Source organism: Saimiri boliviensis, chromosome 5, assembly GCF_048565385.1.
Source record: "Saimiri boliviensis isolate mSaiBol1 chromosome 5, mSaiBol1.pri, whole genome shotgun sequence".
Classification (NCBI taxonomy): domain Eukaryota; kingdom Metazoa; phylum Chordata; class Mammalia; order Primates; family Cebidae; genus Saimiri; species Saimiri boliviensis.
The window spans coordinates 3,256,522-3,270,335 of NC_133453.1; the positions used below are offsets into that span (position 1 = coordinate 3,256,522).

The 13,814-nt window shown below is 43.9% G+C and overlaps 1 protein-coding gene across 6 annotated transcripts in view; it reads right to left on the reverse strand.

Annotated features, from left to right (window-relative positions):
- Positions 1-1,247: 1,247 nt before the first annotated feature.
- Positions 1,248-13,814, reverse strand: part of ASB1 (ankyrin repeat and SOCS box containing 1) — a 64,104-nt gene continuing 51,537 nt past the window's right edge. For all 6 annotated transcript variants that reach the window (XR_012517585.1, XR_012517582.1, XR_012517586.1 and 3 more), the window contains one exon: positions 1,248-13,113. The gene's annotated coding sequence lies outside the window, so the exon portion shown is untranslated. The remainder of the gene's footprint in view (positions 13,114-13,814) is intronic.

Genomic DNA, 13,814 nt, shown 5'->3' on the forward strand with positions numbered 1-13,814 from the left:
AGCTGTGGTCCTCATCCAGGAGGGTACCAGCTGCCTCCAGGGTGCTTGGGCCAGCATCACCCTCAAAAGAAGCCAGGAGTCCACTACAGACCAATGGCCACACAAGACCCTCGGAGGGCCAGGGGAAGGGTGGGGACAAGCTCACTGCTTCCTTCTCTCCGTAATGCCCCTGCCTTTCTGTGGAGCGTTGGGATCTGCCACCTCCTTGACACCCTCTTCCTTCCTGCTGCGTGGAGAAGCGGCTCACCTGTTCCCCAGATGCCAGTGAACACACACAGGTCAATAAGCTCACGAAAAATCCATAGGCTAGCCTCACTGCCTCCCATTGTTCAGGACCAGCCTGGTCCTCTGAAGCGAAGGCGCCCAGATGTCCCATGGGCACCACAGCAGGACCCACACGCCATCCTCCATCGTCCCCCAGATCTGATCCTCAGCAACATCCTCTCTTCTGTCTGCTTTGCCATCCAGTCTAGAGCCTTCTCACCTTCAGCACCTCTCAACCCTCAGCCAGCCAGTCCCCAGCCCTGCTCACTTAGCTCCTGTGTCTTTCCGGAGTCCCCTGTCCAGTCCTCCTTGCCTTGCCCTAACCCAAACCTCGATCTCACCCCAACTGGGGCAGCCTCTCCCCATCTCTCGCTCCTTTTCAGAGCCTCCTGCCCAAAGGGTCTCACAGAGACTTATGTCAATGGTAAGGCACTGTGACAGTTGTCAGAAGCAAAATGGATTTCCTTGTGTTAAAAAAAAAAAAAAAAAAACCCTGACACATAGAGCCAGGGAAGGCCATGGAAAGAGGGTTCTCATGCCCAAATCCCTGATAACAAAAACTATCACAAAAGACTGCAAAAACCACCACCTAGGCCAGGCGCAGTGGCTCACACCTGTAATCCCAGCACTCTGGGAGGCCCAGGAGGGTGGATCACTTGAGGTCAAGAGTTCAAGACCAGCCTAGTCAACATGGCAAAACCCCATCTCTACTAAAAATACAAAAACTTAGCTGGGTGCGGTGGCACATGCCTGGAATCCCAGCTACTCAGGAGGCTGAGACAGGAGAATCACTTGAACTCCGGAGGTGGAGGTTGCAGTGAGCCCAGATCACGCTACTGCACTCCAGCCTGTGTGATGGAGCAAGACGCCATCTCAAAAAAAAAGAAAAGAAAAAAGAAACCCACCATCTTGCACAAAGGCTGTCACCATCTCGCACAAAAAAAAAAAAAAAAAAAAAAAAAAAAAAAAAAAAAAAAAAAAACAATTCTGTGAGGACGTCTGCCCAGCAACTGCCTGACCAACCTTGGACTGGCATCATCCTTGTGATTGATCTTTGCAGCCACAGATAATTATCTCAAAACAATTACGTAATCCTCCTCATTTTAGTGACGCTGTCTTTTCCCTCCCTGAGTGTGCATACGGCTTCCTATGGCACACGTGTCCCATTGCAGTGCTCTATTTCCAGATACATTCCATTTTCTTTCAGAGTCTCTCTGTTATTTAGGTTAACAGGACTTGGCACTATTTGGGTTATACCATTCTGTGAGCTCCCATTCACCCACAGGATAAAAGTCCAATGTTTAGTTGATTTTTTAACTAGAAACAAGTCTCTCAATATCTCAAGTCAGGAATTCACTGCCAATCTATCAACGAGACTTTGTCTTCCTTGAACGTCCTCCTCGCTAAATAAGCTCAGATTGCCCCAGGAATGAGATTCATCAGTGAGAAGTTCTCTGCAAGGAACCAGTGGTGAGAAAAGGCCCAAGGCATAAGCTCCGGTGCCGTCCATCCAGACACCGTTCTCCAAGTAGACACTTGGCTACTTACGCCGAATAGCACAGACTAGCACCTACCACCTCTCATAGGAGCAGTGGAGAGCAATGTTCTTAAAACCTGCGTGAAGAGAATCCGTGATTGAAATATATTCTATGCACAAGAAAAGGTCTTCTAAGTTTTCCGTCCGCATCCTGGTGGAAAGAACAAGATCTGGACTGACACCCAACATGAGGGCCCTTAGGATGGGCTGCCTGGAAAGTCCAGCCCTTTACCGTAACAACTAGGAAACTGAGGTTCAAAAAGGACAGTGGCCTTCCCAAGCCAGCGCAGCAGCTGCCTGGTGGCAGAATCAGAGGTGCAGCTGGGGTTTGAGGGTGATTCCCTTTTTTCCTCTATTTTATTGGGTTTTTTAGTAACATAGGTGCAAAGGAGAGTGGAAGAAACTGGAATGTAATACTCATCTGATTTTGCTCGGGGTGGAGCAGGGGAAGAAGAAGGACACCGTGGAGGAGGAAGCAGAGGTGGACACGCAGGCAAGACAGAAGCCGGTTCTTTGATCTGCATGGATATGTGGTAGAGGTACTATCCAGGCACATATTTGAGAGGTGGCAGGACAATGACCTGGGATGTGGAGACTTTGCTGTGCATGAATCAAAACCAATGTTCCCTGGAGTGACCCAGTCTGAGAAAGGGCTTGCCTGGCCTTTCTGTGTCTTCACGCAGGGTCTCTCCCTCCCTTTGACCACCAGGTGACGGAAAAGCCCTTCTGTGAATATGAGGTGGGCAACTGTATGTTTCCCCATGAGAATGCCACTAGAGGGAAAGAGAAGAGCAGAGAATCTTGTGAGAGCTACAGGCTGAGCACGAGGAGTTTGCAAGTTGGCATCCTGCACCTGTTTGATGCGTGAATGAATGGCATGGGAGCATCCAGGAGCCCAAATGACACCACTGTTCCCTAGAGGCAAATGGCACGGATTGTTCTTGTGACCGCAATAATGAGAGGACAGCCAAAGGGACCCCTCTCTTCAGCCACGTGGCCTCAGCCTGTGTCGCAGACAGACGAGCACGCAGGAGCAGAAACGCAGGCATGCGGAGAGAGGGCCAAGGCTTCAGGGACTCTGCAGGTCTGGCCACCTCTGGCCACCTCCACATTTCATCTTCAGAATACACTAACCCAGCCTCCCTCCTGTGCGGCCTGTAAGGCTGGTTGCCTCACCAGGAGTTCGGACACGCCCATCTCCCTCCCCACTTGAAAATTTACATTATGTCAATCATCTAGCTCCGCCTTGGAAATCCCCTCTGCACTGGGCACCTAACCACACCCTTGAAAATCCCCTCTGCACTCAGCACTTAGCCCACTCACCGGAAGTCCCACGTACCTACCCATAGCAGCTCACCCCATCCACATTCTGTTTCTCCAAATGCAATCGAACGCCTTCACTCCCTATAAAACCCCACTCCTGAGAGGAATCAGGCACGACTTCCCTGGCCCCTCTCTCCAGGACCACAGAACCTCCAGGGAGCTGAATAAATTGGCATCTAATTTTCTTGTGCTGGCCTCAGTTTCCTCATTTTTAACTCATCAATAAACCTACAGAGAATAAATTTTACACAGCCCAGAAAAGGAGGTGCAATAAAAGGAGCTAAGGTTGTTTTCAGCTTCCTTCTGCGTCTGGAAACTTCATCCCTGCCTCCCTTCCTAGGGAGGCGATGGTTCAGGTTAGAGGAGCAGAGACAGGAAGCCTGCGGCCTGCACGGGCTGCCAGGAGAGCACCTCGCCCACCTGCATGCTCACCTCCTGCGCTTTCCCTATCTGTTTGAACACTTAAGCAGACCTTCTGGGAGGGACTTCTGGTACGAAAAACCTGGTACGAGAAACAGTCATTGGATCAGCTAAAAGAGCAAAACAGGAATGGGGACGCGCAGGTTCCGTTTCTTGGGTATTAATTGTGTGAAATACACAGGGCTGCAATTGTTCTGCTCCTTTCCTCACAGCAGCCCTCCCAGGGCCGAATGAATGTAAACACACAAAGCTGCATGGGAAATGCTGGCCAGAATATTCACACAGAGGTTCCTGAGCAAAAGAGCCACGCTATCCATCGCTCAGATCTGTGGCCACGGCCCCGTTGCGTCCTTGCTCAGATTCATTCAGCTTTAAGGCAACCTTCTGCTCCTTCTCTAATTTCTTTAACCCAATTACTCTGTAGCACTTGACGAAACACCATTGCATTTTAATTTTTCTGACTATCAGAGAAATTTCTGTGGACATTAGCTTCCAGGAAGATGAAGTAGACATACATTTCCTTTTCCTCTGCTAAGTACAACTAAAAACCCTGGACATTATATATAAACCGAACATGATATCACTCTGGGTTGGGTGCTGTGGCTCAGGCCTGGAATCCCAGCATTTTGGGAGAGTGAAGCGGGAGGATTGCCTGAGCCCAGGAGTTCAACACCAGCCTGGACAACACAGCAAGACCCCATCTCTACAAATAAAACATTAGCCAGGCATGGTGGTGCACACCTGTAGTCCTAGCTACTTGGGAGCTGAAGCAGGAGAATCACTTGAGCCCAGGAGTTGCAGGCTGCAGTAAGCTATGATCATGCCAGTGTATTCTAGCCTAGGTGACACAGCACCCATGGCCTTTCCCCTGTGAGCACATGGAGAGGCAGACAGAGAGAGAAAGAAGTCCCCTGTCTCCTCCTCTTCTTAGAAGGGCACAAATCCTGTCGGATCAGGGCCCCACCTTTATGAACTTATTTAATCTTATAACCTCCTTATAGGCCCCATCTCCAATACAGTCAGATGAAAGGTTAGAAACTCGATATATGACTTTGGCAGAACACAATTCAGTCCACTACAATGTTACCCATTAAAAGGGGTTCACTGCCTATGTCAGTCTGTTCTTGCGTCACTATATAACAGGGGTATCCAATCTTTTGGCTTTCCTGGGCCACACTGGAAGAATTGTCTTGGATGACACATAAAATACACAAACACTAACAACAGCTGATGAGCATTTTTTTTTTAAAAAAAAAAAGGTCCCTGCATAATTTCTGTGATATCCGCCACCACAGATAAGCAAAACAGTCCTCACATAAGCACCCTAACAATGTGCTGCCCCATTCAGAGGCTCTTTTAAAATCATCGAGCAAGTCTCAACTTTGCAATCACTTGATACAGAAAATGTGCCTAAGTAATAAGACATCACTAATTTTTTGATATTTTCTATTATAAAAGTAAAAGAAAAGAGGACAACATAGAACTAGTGAGGTATTTGACTTGTTTTTAAGAAACTAACGCATCAATATCTGTTAAATGCGTTAGTTTTGATGGCACATTTGCTACCACATAACTCGCAGTTCTTGGCAAGTTCTCAAGGTGCTCATCAGATGTTTTGGTTCTAATTTTACTCTTCGTGTGCTTCATCCTTGAAAGTAGTTGCTCACAAATGCACACACACCGCACACAGCATACACCACAAACACCGCTGTGGTGCTGCCAAAAAGCGATGGCATGAATAAGGCGTGACTGCGAAGCGAGGGATATTTGTCTCTGGGAAGGTAGGTCTTATAGAGGTCCAGCAAAGAAGCAAGATACAATTTTTCTTTAAGTGGAATGTCACATTGCAGCTCTATGCATTCCATTTGAAAACTGGCAGGTAACGTATTAATGTCTGCTGAAAATGGAGTTGCAAATATACAAACATATTGATTATTTTTCCGGAAATCTTAAAATCTGTTTTCAAATTCCTATGTCAAATCAAAAGGCAAGTTGGAATATTTTTCGCTGTTGACAAGACATTGTGTTTAGCCAATGTGTTGAAATGGGTACAACTGTTTGTCTTAATTCGAGCTTGCCATAATTTCAGTTTCATTGCAACGCTACTATGGTTTGAAACACTGCATTGATAAGTTGGTTTTCACCTTGAAGATTCATATTTAACTCATTTCTATGAGCAGTGAAATCCACTAAAAATGCTAAATCTGTAAGCCAGTTTTCATAGTCAAGTTCTGGCACAAATCTTGTAAAGAATTTGATTTCATGTTGCAAATCATAAAATCTTTTCGACATTTTGCCTCGAGTTAGCCATCTTACTTCTGAAAAGTCAGTGATTTGCCATAGTCAGCATCCATACTGTTAAGGAATTCCTGGAATGGGCGATGATTCAGTCTCTTGGCCCCTATGAAAGTCACAGCCTTGATGAGAATTTGCATGACGTTATCCATTTTTAAAGCTTTTGTGCATAAATTTTCTCGATGCGCTATGCAATGATACTTCATCGAACGTGAGTTTCAGGCGGCAGTTGCATGGTCTTCTATTAATTTTACAATTCCCTCTCTTTTACATACCATCACTGCGGCGCCAGCGGTAACTACACCAGATACGCTCACAACAGACAAAGAAAATGCATCTTTTACTGCTTCATATAAATTTCTTGATTTAGCTGTGCCTTTTAACGGGACTAAAAAAGCCATGTCTTCAGCGACGTTATAGTCGCCATCAATCCCTCTGATAAAAATGGCAGGTTGTGCCGTACCTGCAGCATCTGTGCTTTCATCCATCACCAAGGCACAACATGTAAAATCCGCGGCTTCACACTCCAAACCTCTGTTGACCGATTTTCCAATTTTCCAGTTTCTTTGATTTACTTGGCTATAGTCTGGCGAGGCAACCTGATTTTAGAAATATCTTCTTTTTTATCCGGGTAAATTATATATGCCATGCCTCCCATTCACTGCTTAATTAACTCAGCATCAGTAAATAGTTTTGATTTTTTGCTATTAAATTTGCTACCACGTAACTCACTTTTACAGTAGGGTCCGTTTGAATTGTAACTTCAAAAATTTTTTTTGAGAAGACAGACATTTTTCCAGTTCTGCTATCCCATCCTGATGCCACATTCCTTCCAACACACCAAATCTGGCAGCATGCCTTTCCATATAACGCCTTTTCAAATTATGGTCTTTGAAAACTGGTACAAATTCCTAGAAACTAAGCAGAGTGCCTTACTATTTGCCTTGACAAAAAAAAGTAGTCATCTGTCTGCTTTTTGTTGAACAATCTCCCCTCATCTGTATTTTTTATTTTGGGTTTTTTTTTTTTTTTCTTTTGAGACATTGTACAAGCCATGCTGGAATTTAAAAAAATAATAATAGATAAGGAACTGTATTTACTTTTATTATGAAAAGTAACAGGAGAATAGAAAGCAAGATTTCATAACCAAATAAGAATACTAATACTTACAGGGCTTGGGGCAGTGGTTCATGCCTGTAATATCAGCACTTTGGGAGGCCGAGGTGAGCAAATCACCAGGTCAGGAGATGGAGACCATCCTGACCAACATGGTCAAACCCTGTCTCTACTAAAAACACAGAAATTAGCTGGGCATGGTGGCACATGCCTGTAATCCCTGCTACTCGGGAGGCTGAGACAGGAGAATCTCTTGAACTAGGGAGTCGGAGATTGCAGTGAGCTGAGATTGCGCCACTGCACTCCAGCCTGGCGACAGAGCAAGACTCTGTCTCAAAAAAGAAAAAAAAAAAGCCAGGCCTGGTGGCTCATGCCTGTAATCCAAGCACTTTGGAGGCCAAGGTGGGCGGATCACCTGAGATCGGGAGCTCAAGACCAGCCTGACCAACATGGTGAAACCCCGTCTTTAAAAAATAAATAAATAAATAAAAATGAAATAAAAGAAAAAAAATACTAATACAGGTCTTCTAAATAATATTAAACACCTGTCATTTACAAAGGCAGGTTGAAATATTATTAAAAAATCATTGCTCAAGTCACCAGAAGCACTTGTAATGCCTGATGATGTCAATTCAACTGTCTGCGCTTGGAAGATAACATTGGAAGCCACACTTGTGTACAAATAGTGAAAGCATACAGTACATGGCAGCCTATACCTAGTACAGAACACACATTTGAGTTCCTCAGCACAATTCGTTTTACATGACATTGCAACAGAGTCCTCTTGTTCTTTGCTAGTTAACTTTAATGTTGTTTTTTGTTTGTTTCTTCTGACCACAGTGTTTGCAATTATAATGTGAATTACAGATAACACTCCAGTATTTGTGGTTGTGACATGCTCTGATTATTCCATTCTGTTCCACTGTCATCTACGAAGTTCATGCTTGATAACCATGCAATCGAGTTTTAAAAAACAAAATCTCATAATGTTTTAAGAAAGTTTACAAAATTTGTGTTGGGCCGCATTCAAAGCCATCCTGGGCCACATGCGGCCCATGTGCAGCAGGTTGGCCAAGCTTGCTATAAAAGAATACCTGTGGCTAGGTAATTTATTTTAAAAAGAGTTTAACTGGCTCACAGTTCTGCAGGCCTCACAAGCATGGCACCAGCATCTGCTTGGCTTCTGCAGAGGCCTTGGGAAGCTGAAGTGGGGGCAGGCATGTGGCATGGCGAGAGCGGGAACAAGATAGAGGAAGAAGATGCTAGCCTTTTAAACAACCAGATCTCACAAGAACTCGCTCGCTAGCTCAAGAACAGCACCAAGGAGATGGAAAACCATTCATGGAAAATCCACCCCATGATCCAATCACCTCCCACCACGCCCCACCTCCAACAGTGAGGATGATAATTCAGCATGAGATTAGAGGATACAACATCAAACTACAGCACTGCCCAGTGCGCTAGAAGCCCATACTACAACAGGGTTTTGAGAAAAGAAAAGCTTTGATTCCAAGTCAACTAACAAGGAGAGAGAGTCTAGCTCAAGTCTGTCTCTCTGTGCTGACTTTAAGACGGTACTTTTCTTAGAAAAGATTTCTAATAAGCCTTTTCTGGTTTACTGAATTCTGGGATTATCAGAGATGGGCAGAGGAAAGGGGAGGTCTGGAGAGTCCCCCAGCATGTGCCATCACCTCTGCGTGCCTCCTCACGGGTCCCATGAGAAAACTCGGGACTGAGTGTGAAACGTGTGACGGATGCCAGCAAGCTGGCTCTGTTTCAACCCTAGCTGCCACGTTGCTTTCAGGATCTCAGCCAGTTTTGTTATCCTACAAGCAGAGAGAGTTTTCGCATTTCAGCAAGTTGTTTCTTTTCTTATCTGCCATTCTGCAAACTCAAGAATTTCTGTTAGACATTAGTTTAACTCTTTGGTGCACAGTCTCAACAAGAGACAATTTAGGGAAATACATATTAAGGCAGACGTTAATTTTTTTGAGAGAGTCTCACTGTATTGCCCAGGCTAGAGTGCAGTGGCATGACCTTGGCTCACTGCAACCTCTGCCTCCCAGGTTCAAGTGATTCTCGTGCATCAGCCTCCCGAGTAGCTGGTATTACAGGTGCATGCCACCACATTCAACTAATTTTTTGTATTTTTAGTAGACACATGGTTTCGCCATGTTAGCCAGGCTGGTCTCAAACTCCTGATCTCAACTGATCTTCCCACTTCGGCCTCCCAAAGTGCTGGGATTACAGGCGTGAGCCAGCGTGCCCAGCCAGATGTTACTATTTAAAAGGACGTAAAGCACTGAGGAGACCTGAGGAGCTTGGAAAGAATTCAGAACACGGCACACCTTAACCCCGGGATGCTGAGGTGGGAGGTGACCAGCTCTTGGAACCACCTGTGGGGCCACGGATGTGTGGCTCCTGGATGTGCACCTGCAGGAAACACCAAAGCACTTCCTGGCTCCCTGTCAGGGCCCTGAATGTGGACATGAGGGCTCTGAAAAGAGAGCGTCTGAGAAACGACACTGCCCTGGTCCCTCTCACAGGGTCCCTCTCAGGGCGTCCCTCATGGCCTTGGCACCACATGCTGAGGGGCTAAAGGAGGTCTCCCAGGAGCTCATGTGCAGACTCTAGGAAGGCCAGAGCCAAGGGGACCCCAGGCAAGGAATGGCAACCAGGGGGCCTAATGCCACCTGTCCTGAGTGTCCCACACTCAGCAAATGCACTAATGCAGCAAACGCGAGATATGGCAGAGGGAGCCTGGGTTCCATCAGGCAGTCACCCCAGATGCTAGCTGTCCACATATGCTGGATGCCAGGCATCCACCTGCACCAGGTGCCAAGTGCCCACCCACTCAACCTCCTCCCCTGTCAGGTAGCATTTCCCCCAGGAAAAATGGAGTAAATGGTATTCTGCTGATGAAACCGATCTGCAAATGCTCAACACCAGCCAAGGAAAGTCCATAATTCACCTCTGTGTTGCCCCTGGCATTTGAAGAGCATTCCTGAAACAATGAACCAGCAAAGGGCATCTCCATGGCCCCTGAACCTCTGGTCAATGCAGGTAGGCTGGCATCTGTAGCTCCGCTTCTCAGCACCGCTTCTTTAAGGAGGTAGTGATGGCCCAGTTTGCTGCATGTGGAGCAGGTTTATTTGCTGCTGGAATTTCCCAGTCACCTTGAGCTAAAATAATCACATTCACATGGCATTTGTTTACAGAGAATTCCACTCATGTTCACTGAGTGCCTCCCTTTTAAGCCAGTGGCTGAACCACCACCCACCAGGCTCCTCTTCTTCAGTTAGTGCTGTCTCCTGTTCCCTGAGTAAAGTTTGGGTCCCACTAGATGGCATCAGGCACAGTGCAAGGGGATTTCAGTGTTGGGCAAGGGTCAAGAAGGTGGTCCACCACTTATGAGCTATGCAAACTCCGTCACACCATTTAACCCGTCTGAACCTCAGTGTCCCCATCTGTACAGTGGGGACAATAACTCTGCTAACTACCTCACAGGCTTATATTCACATTTTAAAATCACTGACAATACTCTAATGCAAACTACTACTAAAACAAGTGGCCTGGAATTATTTCATCAATCTGCTTCTGGTATGACAGAATCACTTTTATCAGACCAAATTCCCCCCCCCCAAAAGAAGAAGAAACACTGGACAAAAGGCAAAGGTCCCAGGAAGCAGGAAACTGCACACACGTGAGCCTCACATTACGTACTGCTTTCACCCTCCAGGTATTTGAAAACTCCTGAACAGCATGGAGTTGAGAGGATTGGAAGCCAAGCAGAAACTGGCTACCATAAGTGAGAGAAGTTAAGCAGCGGCATCAGTCCCACAGGACTGAGGAAGAAGAACGGAGTTCAAGGTTAACAAGTCAGCCAAGAGCTGAGAACCTTAAGCAACAAGGGAGGGAAACGCAGGAAAGTGAGCCCAACCCTCTGCATCACTTATCTCCTCAAAATCCTTGCTGATTTGCAAACAGTAGCCCAGAGGCTAAGAGAAAGCAAAAGTCAAGTTCCTGAAAGCCAGGCAGAGCTTTGGGCACTCTCACTATGCTGTGGCAAAATTGGGAGTTGGAGTACCACATGTGAATAACAATGATCCAGAAATAGACTTGGCCTTATAAAGACTGAAAACCACCTCAAGGCAGCTCACTACCTACCCTTAATCTAACTGCCTGTCATAAGCAAAAGTAAACCTTCTCTAGAGGAAGATAACATCATTCAGGACTGTACAATTTATGATCACAGTGTCCAGCATTCAGCTGAAAGTTACCAGACACACTGGACACAGCACCAAGAGAAAAAAGTCACAAGAGAATACTATTGTGGGAACAATTCAAATGTCCCTCAACAACAGAATGAATAAATAAAATACGCTTTATTCATATAATCTGTTGACAAAATGGTTACAATTAAAAAAACTGCTGCATATAACGGCATGAATAAATCTCAGACACAAAACAGTTAATAGTATGGGATATATTTATGAAAAATCTAAATGCAGACAAAACTCATCCATGGTGATAGGGGTCAAAAAATTGCTTATCTTTGAAGGAAATATCAGACACAAGACACATGATGGAGACTTTGGGGTGTTAGGAACTTAAAACATCTTCATCCAGGTGATAATTATTTGGATATGGAGATACAATAGATATAGATACAGATACGCAATGTGTGTGTGTGTGTGTGTGTGTGTGTGTGTGTATGTGTAACAATTCATCAGGCTAAATACTTAGGATTACTGTGTATGCTATACCTCATAAAAAAAAAAAAAAAGAGAGAACTAATCATTAAATCAATAGGTCCAATACATGACTTTCAAAGCAGATTAGACATAGTTGAAGAGAGAATTAGAGAACTAGAAAATAAGTTCACAGAAAATTCAATACAGAAAGAGAAATACAAATAAAAATACAGAAAATCATTTTAAGAGAAATTTGGAGCAAGAAATATTTGACATGCGAGCAAAGAAAAAATAAAAAGGTAACTACAATAAATACAAATTTATTAAATATATAAATTAAAAGACGGATAAAAATACAAAGTCCAATTCTATAATGTTTATAAGAGACAGATCTTAAATACAAGAATACAGAGAATGTGAAAGTAAAAGGATTAAAAAAAAGAAAAGATATACCATGCAATCACTAACCAATGGATAGCCAGAAAATATCAAATTAAACTCAAAAGACAGTAACATCATGATCAGCCTGGCCAACATGGTAAAACTGTGTCTCTACTAAAAGTACAAAAAAGCTAGCTAGGCATGGTGACGGGTGCCTGTAATCCCAGCTACTTGGGAGGTTGAGGCACAAGAATCACTTGAGCCCAGAAGGCAAAGATTGCAGTGAGCCAAGATCACATCACTGCAGTCCAGTCTGGGCAACAGAGTAAGACTCTGTCAAAAAAATGAAAAGAAAGAAAGATGAATAGAGATAAAGAGGTAAAGAGGGATATTTCACAATAATAAGAGTCAACCCACCAGAAAGCCATGGCAATTGCAAATTTATATGCACCTAATAATATAGGTCTAAGGTATGCAATCAAATATTCACACAAATAAAAAGAAAAATAGATTAATACACAATAAAAATGGGATATTTTAACAAATATCTCTCCAAAATGGGTAAAATAAGCAGAGAAAAATATCAGTATACACATAGAAGATTTGAGCAACATATTGAAATCTCAACAATTTCAAAGAATTTTCCATTTCAAAGAATACAGATTATGTTCTTTATTTTCTGACTACAGTGGAACTAAGCTACAATTGTGGGGAAATTAAAATTCCCAAATACTCTTCTAAACCTGTGATTCAAAAAAGAAACAATAATGGAAATTAAAAATATTTTGAAATGAATGAACATGAAAATATAACATATCAAAACATAAACATATGAAATTAAAGTTGAAGCCATGCTTAGAGGGAAAATTTTATCAATTTAAATACACATAAGAGAAAAGAAGAGCTTAAAACCAATTATCAAAGTCTCCATTTTAAGACAATAGAAAAAAAATAGCAAACTAAACCCAAATAAGGAAAAAACAAAGCTTAAGGTCTTACCCAGAAGACATCTGTGAATGTAGCTTCTATTTCTTTTGTATTACCTTTCCTATGGTACTGAAGCTTCTGTTTAATGGGTTATACCTGCAATGAAATTCACTGTGACCCACAATGTTTTAGAGAGATTTATTTCAGTAAAAACACTGCCAGCTTAAACTAAATGAAAGGAGGCAGTTTGACCCCCCAAAAATCTACTAACAAGAAGGCTGTGAAAACTACTCCACTGGAAACATGCACTATCTTTCACCAAAAAAAGAAAAGGAAAGATGACTCAGGGGTGGAACCAAGAGCTCAGAGAGGAGAACAAAGTGCTAAGAAGAGTCATTTCGAGGTCTCAAGACCTAATCAAGGAACTTCTAACATTTCCCCAGCTGGATTTCAGAATTCTTATGGACCAATGACTACTTTTCATCTCTCATTCTTCCCTTTTTCAAAAGGAATATCTATGATGGCTACGTTACGCCTGTCCCACTGTGGTATACTAGGCAGCAGGAAGATAATTTGTGTCTTTGGTTTCACAGGCCTGAAGATGGAGAGGCACTGTACAGCAGGAACTGTACTCGAAGAGCTTCATCTCAAGGACAGCAAACCTGGAGCCATTTGAACCATGCATGGGAGGAGAGATGAGGTGAATATAGCTACAGGGGTGTTTTACACTGTTGGGCTTCCATAACAAAATGCCATAAACTGGATAACTTTAAAACAACAGAAATTTATTTCTCACAATCTGGAGGCTAGAAAGTCCAAGATCATGGTACCAGCAGATTTGGTGTCTGACGAGGGCC